The sequence below is a fragment of the Aulostomus chinensis genome, chromosome 1 (genome assembly GCF_037954235.1).
Source record: "Aulostomus chinensis isolate RoL2024-O1b breed Wild chromosome 1, RoL_Achi_v1.0, whole genome shotgun sequence".
Classification (NCBI taxonomy): Eukaryota; Metazoa; Chordata; class Actinopteri; order Syngnathiformes; family Aulostomidae; genus Aulostomus; species Aulostomus chinensis.
The window spans coordinates 38,994,902-39,003,046 of record NC_141320.1 but is presented as its reverse complement, the minus strand read 5'-3'; the positions used below and the strand labels follow the sequence as shown (position 1 = coordinate 39,003,046).

At 46.6% G+C, this 8,145-nt stretch overlaps 2 non-coding genes across 2 annotated transcripts; both read right to left on the bottom strand.

Annotated features, from left to right (window-relative positions):
- Positions 1 to 5,264: 5,264 nt before the first annotated feature.
- Positions 5,265 to 5,337, bottom strand: trnak-cuu (transfer RNA lysine (anticodon CUU)). Its single transcript has one exon. It is a non-coding gene; the product is annotated as a tRNA-Lys (tRNA).
- Positions 5,338 to 5,864: 527 nt separating this feature from the next.
- trnal-cag (transfer RNA leucine (anticodon CAG)) lies at positions 5,865 to 5,947 on the bottom strand. The gene has a single exon. It is a non-coding gene; the product is annotated as a tRNA-Leu (tRNA).
- Between the last annotated feature and the right edge of the window lie 2,198 nt (positions 5,948 to 8,145).

Here is an 8,145-nt window from a genome sequence, read left to right as displayed (position 1 = left end):
ACAGACAAGAAAACAGTTTACAATACAAAATGTGAGAAACATGGAAATGTTAATGACAGTTGAAGAAGGAAGCTTCTGGTAGGGGAGGCAGGGAGAGTAAGCCAGCTTGATGGGGGACTGGATGGTAGACTGGATGGTAGACTGGTTCATGGAAGGGGAGGCAGGGAGAGCAAGCCAGCTTGATGGGGGACTGGATGGCAGACTGGTTCATGGAAGGGGAGCGATGGCCAGTGTGACAGTAGGGAATAAGAGGGGGGGGGGCGATGCAGGCGGCGGTTGGGGCTCTGGTGGATCTGTGGAAACACAGAGAGACTGCGAGACACCAAGGCCAAACTACAAAGTGCAACAAGTCGTGGTAGTGACAGTTCCAAAAATGTGCAGGGAGGAGAGGAGGAGAGAGGGGGAGAGGAGAGGAGAGGAGAGGAGGGGAGGGGAGAGGAGAGGAGAGGAGGGCTCCATGTAACCTGATGTGTCCCCCAGCAGTCTAAGCCTGTAGCAGCATAGCTATCAATGGTTCAGAGCTACCTGAACCAGTCCTAACTGAAGGCTCTGTCATAGAGGAAAGTCTTAAGCCTGGACTTAAACGTAGTTAAAGTGTCTGCCTCTCTGACCCATGGAGAGATGCTGGTTCCACAGTAGAGGAGCCCGGTAACTAAAGGCTCTACCTCCCAGTCTGTTTTTATTGATACTGGGAATCACTAAAAGACCTGCATTCTGGGAGCGGAGTGCTCTGGTGGGACAGTAGGGACTAATGAGCTCTTTCAAATAGGATGGAGCTTTATCATTGAGAGCCTTAGAAGTTAGCAGAAGGACTTTGAAGTGGATTCTAGATCCTACTGGAAGCCAGTGGAGAGAAGCTAAAGTGGAGAGATGTGTTCTCTCTTCTTAACTCCAGTCAAAACCCTCGCTGCAGCGTTCTGGACCAGCTGGAGACTGTTTAGAGAGTATTTAGGACATCCTGACAAGAGAGAGTTGCAGTAGTCTGGGCCTGCAGCTTTGCGAGGGTTGATTCCCTGAAAGGTCTTCTTCATGTCTGCTGTGGTCACACTGAGGGGCGTGTCGTCAGGTGGTGGTGTGAGTCTGGTGCTGGGGGGGGGGGGGTGTCAGGGTCCTCGAAGCGGAGAAGAAACTCATTGAAGGAGTGAGGCGCTGGACCTGCTCTACTTGTGAAGTGTCATGAGATAACATTTGTTGTGATTTGGCGCTTTACAAATAAAACTTACGACTTAAATGGAAACTGTCTGGGGGGGGGGTGTAGCCTCCATCAGGGATGTGTTTGATGTCTGAATTCTGTCTTTGATGTCTGAATTCTGTTCATTGATCTCCTGCTTCAGTCTTTGATCTCTGACTGATCCTAAACTCATCAAAGGATCACATCACCTTCACAATCTGTAAAGAACCTGGGTGTCATTTTGGACTCTGAGCTGAATTTCATTCCACATGTCAAGAACATAACTAAGAGAGGTTTTTATCATCTTAAGAACAGAGCCAGAGTCGCCCGTTCCTCTCAGGCCAACACGGAGGTGCTGATGCATGCTTTTATTTCCAGTCGTTCAGATTCTTGTGGTACCCTGCTGCTCTCTGGTCTCCCCAAAACAACCATCTACAATCTACAATGACTCCAGAATTCTGCAGCACGTGTGCTGACGAGGACCAGAGGGCGGGAGCTCATTACACCAGTTTTAAAGTCGCTGCATCGGCTCCCCGTGTGCTTCAGGATCAATTTTTAGGTTCTTTTAGTAGTTTTTAAGTGTCTTAATGGTCTTGGCCCACCTTATTTATCTGAACTGCTTTTATCATATCAACCTTCGCGGACCCTGAGGTCCTCTGGCACCGGCCTTTTTGTCGTTCCAAGAGTCAGAACTAAAACCCACGGGGAGGCTGCATCCAGCCATTATGGCCCAAAGTTCTGGAACAGCCTGCCAGAGAACATGAGGACCGCGAGACTGTTGATGTTTTTAAAAGGAGGCTCAAGACTCCCCTTTTTAGCTTAGCTTTTAACTGACTTAGTCTCTCTTGTCCTTTCATTTTATCACGATATCTTATTGTTACTTTAGTCTTTTAATTATGTTATTCTACTTTTTTATTAGCTCTTAAAACTTTTAGATTTTATTTATATTTTATGTCATTCTGATATTTTAATATCATTGTAATTTCTGTTCTTTCCTATTCTACCTTCTTTTAGTCTTTTAGTTTTTAGTCTTTTAGTTTTTAGCTCCAGTGTGTCCTGGTGGGGGCCCTCCACACTGGGAGGTGTGTCTGGTCAGGGGCACAGGGGCATCGTCCTTGGGATCGTCCAGGCCCGGAGAGCTGGGGGGCTCTGCATTATATGTGGAGTGTACCTGGTCTGTCCTGGTCGGGGGGTCTCGGTGGCGGCGCTCCCTGTGGTTGTGGGCTGTGGCACCTCCTGGTGAGGATGGCTCCCATAGGTGGTCTTTCCTCACTAGGATTTTCAGTGCCCTGCCATGTTCCTACTGACAGTCAGTGTGTGGTTGTGTGTATGCGTGTGTGTGTGTGGGGAGGGGGGGGTGGTGGTGTGTGCATGTATGTGGTCATGTGGGTTGGGAAGGCCGGGTTCTTAACATGTATTTAATGTATTGTTTTATATTTTATTAAACGTTTTCTCTTAGTTCTGTGAAGCACTTTGTGTTGCAGTCTCTGGATGAAAAGTGCTGTACAAATATAAATAAACTAAACTAAACTATTATTGCTGCTGTTGTTGGTTGTGTGTCTGTCTTCCATCCCCCTGTCCCTCTGTCTTTCTCTCTGCTTGTCTTTCACCCTCATCTTGTTCCCATCTTTTTGTCATTCTCTCCCTCCTTTCTCTCTGTCTTTTGTCTTTCCTTCTCTATATTTGTCTTCTGCTGTTTGTCCTGTCCTGCTCTCTTTCAACAACCAACCAGTCAAAGCAGACGTCCGGTTAAAAAAATATGATAAAAGAACTCTTGGTTTGATTTGGCTTGAGACATGAAGAAGATAGGATTGTTTTCCTTTCATTTTAGAAGCTTTTCCAGATTCATGAAAAGATCATCAATCAGTGCAGTATTTCAGACAGACTTCTGGTCCGTGAGGACGAGGAATCCAGCACAGATCCACAGAACTCCAACTGCCATCTTTGATGGTTCCTTTACAGTCTGTAGGGTGGAGAGATCCTCCTGAGTCTGGCTTGGAATGTTTGTCTGTGGATGTGTTGGCCCTGTGATGGACTGGTGACCTGTCCAGGGTGAACACGGCCTGTCGCCCAAAAGCTGCTGGGATAGGCTCCACCCCCTCATGACCCTGAACAGGATAAGCAGAAGACAATGGACAGAAGTCCTGACACATTGAACAGTTCTCCAGGACCATTTTTGATGAAGGTCTGGATCTCACCAGCCTTTTTTGTTTGTCTTCTTCCAGTGTCCTCAACATTGTGTGAGCCAATAATTCCACATCTGTACCAGACACACCTCTGGTTGGTGGGTTGATGGATCTTTCTGTTCTAACAGTGTCTTTTATCTTGCTTTTATCTTTTCTTTGTATCTGCATTCTGTGGTGCACGGTGGCTCTGGAAGAGCGCTCGATCTAACTATTGTCACTGTACCCCCCCCCCACAACGAAAATAAAAGATTCTGATTCCGATTCTGACACACACACACACACACACACACACACACACACACACACACACGCGTGTATCAACATGATGTTCCGAATGTTTCACTGTCTGTGGTTGTCCAGCTCTCCTTGCCTCTTCACTGTCATTGTCAGAACTCGGAGCAGTCTTCCTCTCCAGGTGATGTCTCTGAGTGATGATGATTGCCGTCTGTTCAACCAGCTTCATTTGTTGATATCTGAGAAGGACTGAAGACAGCAAAGTGTGCTGATTGGCCAACAACCCCTCACAGGTCAAAGGTCACTGCTCTGAGGCGGACCAGTTTACTGTAACAGTGGTGGCACCATCCACTGCTGGCGCTCTCTTCAGTGCTTCTTGTTTCTGCCCTTTGTGTGTGAGCTCCTAGAGCAGCTGGTCCGGCTCCCCCCCCCTTTTCTTTTCTATTCCACAAATTTATTTTTTTGATTTTCTGTTTTTGTAATTCATCATCGATCTCGGCTCACGGTCGCTACACTCTTGACCTCCTGTGAGCCTTGAAGAGAGAGAAGCCACCTTTGTGTCGGAGAAGAGCAGCTTAGTCCAGGCAGCCAGCAGCCTGAGACCAGAGGGTAGCCCATCAACGCGCTTCCCTTCTTCATCGAGCGAATCTCAGCGGGAGCCACGGTCGACGAGGTGGAGGCTTTGGAGGCCGTCCTCCCACCAGTTCGTTGGAGAGGCGTCGTACATCGATGGGAGAATCCAGCTGAGAACGTAAGCCGGTTACGTTGGTTTTCACCGATTCAGGCCTGGACTCCTGTCTCGCTGCCAAACTCCGCCTGACTCCGTAGAGCTGGTCAGCCTCCACTCAGTCCTCTTCATTTGGTTGGAGGTCACCATCGTTCATCCTACACACCTTTCCACCTGCCTCTTAGCCGTCTACTTGAAGCTCAGATAAATCCAGGCTAATTCATACCTGCTACTCAATATGGGCCTTAATTACTCTGCTGGAATTATCTCTCTGTCTTAAGGGTTTTCTTAATTGTATTAAATCCTCTTTAATTTCCAAGAAGTCTTCCAACTCATTCATTCATGCAAGCCACTGATCCACAAGACCTCATTGATGAGCTTCAACCTGAGACTGAGTGTTTCTCGTTGGACGAGACACCCATTCAATGAGACTCATTGTCAGTCCATTGAAATCTACTGGTGTTCCTGGTGAGTTGATTTAACAACATGAGCTGACAGAATCTACGTTCAGGGAGGAACCACCACATCCAGGGGTCTGGACCTTTGAGCAGGCAGAGCCATCAAAGTAGCAGACTAAGCTAGCAGACATTAGCATTGAGAAGAAACTGATACCTGAGCCTACTTTTGGGTCTGGTCAGGTGATGACACAATAATATGACATCATTGTCAGACTGATGCCTGCTCAACACTGACCAAACGCCGCCCTATTGCATTGTGGGAAATTTCTGCTTGGCTCGCGTCCATCAAAACACACAAAGAAATTTCTCCAGAATCAGGATTGACAGTGGATACAATTGAGTCCACACTGGTTTTTCATTCTGAGTCGGGTGCAGGTGTGGAACTTCAGACACAGTCTGTGTTTGTGTTGTTCATTCAGTGATTTTTCTTACAATTCCCAATCACTGCTGCAGAAAGTGAGAGGACAAGCAGGGATGTTCAAGATGAACGCCCAACGTGGGGCTTGAACCCACGACCCTGAGATTAAGAGTCTCATGCTCTACCGACTGAGCTAGTCAGGCTACACCTGAGTAGCTTCAATAGCCTGAAGTGATCAGAGTGAGAGACGCTACAAGCTCTTCATCAGACTCACAGTCACATGAGCCATCACATGATTGATGAATGACCACAAACACCTTCATCTTTGACAAAGAAGTAAAATAAAAGATGAACCACAGATGAGACACCAGTGGTAAAAACACTAAAGTGCTGTCAAGGAGAAACAGGATACGAGCAAACACACACACAAGTTACAGAGAGAGAACTCTCCCAGAGGGAACCACTCAAAGGAGAACCTAGAGATCATCAGGCTGGATGACCTCATCAACATGAGACAGGTGGATCAGTAGACTTTGATCCAACATTTGAAGTTCAGTTTTGGTGGCTGCTCCATGTTGGAGGAAACCAGGCGATGTTGGGACGTCACAGGGAAGCTCCTTTGCCTCCTCTGCTGCCAGTTCAACCACTCACTCCCATCAGTGGAAAGCAGCTTCAACTGGGTTTGGAATGTACCATTGTGGATGCATAGGAATGTGGAGAAAATGTCCTTTGTCAGAAGTGGGATTTGAACCCACGCCTCCAGGAGAGACTGCGACCTGAACGCAGCGCCTTAGACCGCTCGGCCATCCTGACAGAAACTTGGATGCAGACTGAATTAATTCATTGACAAAGTAGAATTTTTTCCACAGGCGCTACTGGCTCCTTAGTTGGTTTATTTATTGTTAACATTAAACACACAGTCTGAGTTCATGGCAGTAAGAAATGATTTTCATTTTTCTAAAGGACAAGAAATGAACCAGAACATTAGAACCACATTGCATCTCTTGATCAGTTTGTTACATGGGACACATTCCAGACAGGAAGGTCCTTCTGAGACTTGAACTGGGATCACTGGATCCAGAGTCCAGAGGGCTCACCATTCCACCATGGAACCAAACACAAGGAGGAGGTTCCTCTAAATACCACTTGACATCACCTGCAATCAACCTGTTGATATTTGGAGGTTCATCTTGCTCTTGTTCCAGACTACATTGGCAAAAGGATCATGAACCACAAGGAAATCATGGAACTCCAGATTGATTCAGGACTTTCTAACTCCATCGTATGACCTGAGAGCAAAGACTGGCCAGGCCTTCCTTAATTTATCAGTTAATTACTGCTTCAACAAACATGCCACTTAATTAAGTTACCAGAATTTCTCTCATTGAAAAACCCACCAGCCTGATTTCTTGACACGACATGAAAAATTCTCCAAGAACCCACAGTTGGGTGGAAAGATACCAGGTTAACCAGGAGGAGTCCTGTTCCTGAACCATGGATGGAACAAAGTCCACTGGAAAACTCAGCAGTTCCTGAGTGCCAGATCCATCCAGGAGCTTGGGTCTCCCCTTGACTGTGGTGATCCATGAGATCAAGGAGGACAGAGGAAAGAAGGATCCTGTTGGAGATCTCCTCCCTTCTTCCTCCACTTCACTACTACTTGGATGTCAGGAATATGAGGTACTTTACTCAAATGAGGTATTAGGAGTTTCCTGTTTGACAAGAAGGAAGTCAGAGGTTCATCCCTCACTTGTTGGTGGTGCCCTCAACCTGCTGAGAGCATCACTTAGTTCTCTACAGAGAAACATGGCAGCTCTGCTGAAGGCTGCAGGAAACCTGCTGGAACTGAGACTTGGACTCAGGTCACTGGATTCAAAGTCCAGGGTGCCAACAGGTCCACCAGGGCATCTGTGCTTTACTTACCGTGTAAAAAGGACCACAGTGGTCGTCTGGTTTTAATTTAACAAACAAATACGGTTGAAAACTTTGAGACAGAGACACAGGGCTCTTATTTGAAGGGCCATGGGATGGGAAATATCCCAGACCTCTGAGATCAGAGCGCTCACTTTGATCTCAGGGTCCTGACTTTGGGGGTTCTTCCTTTGGTCTTCAAATACTTGTGGTTTTTATTGGCAGAACTTTCAACTTGCATGCAAAAAGAGAATCACAGTCAATGTAAACCCAGCAGACAGTGTTTATTTCTAATAAATCAGACAATCACACAAATGAGAATGAAAGGAAAAAACAATAAAATGTTTAAAATCTTTCTCCACTCTAAAGCTTTTTAAAGTTCATTTGAAGGTTCAAAGGTGGAGGTGAGGAGGTCACCCTGATCTTCCCTGTCGTCACTGCCGGGATTCTTTCTTCTGGTGCTGTGGTTCTTCTGATGAAGGGGGCGTGATGTTTGCTGTCTCAGGCTCCACCAAATGTCCTCTTTAGGACGCCACAATGTGGTCTCTTCACTGCTCCATCTTCCCTGCATCGGAGACACCAGGGTTCCTCCTGGTGCCGACCCCATCGTCCTGCTACCCAATGGTGCGGCCATGGATCCTCAGAAGAGGCTGGGATCCTTCTTCTCATCAGAGCCACAGTTTTTCCTGGAGGGAACAACAGGAGCTTTGTTGTAATGTTTTGCTCTGTGTTTCCTGCTCAGAGCGTCAGGATCTGTGACGCCATCTTGTGGTAGGGGGTCATCATCTTGTTGTGTGGTAGTGGATTCATTGATCTGCTGTTTCAACACATTCAAGTTCATTATCCTACAAGTCAAAGTACATTTGGTGTGGAGTTTTAGTTTCTGGCCTCAATCATAACGTGTGCCTTTCTTCTTCATGAACATTTCTCAGCTTTGTAAGTTTATTCTAGTTTTTCTTCCTCACTTTTCTATTCCATTGTTGTTGAAGATTCTACTGCAGGTTGGAGTTCCCTGTTGACTGAAGCAGAAACAGGAACAACAAGCTGGAGGCTGTCAGAGCTCCAAGTTGGGGGCTGATATTAAAGTAGGAGATGAACAC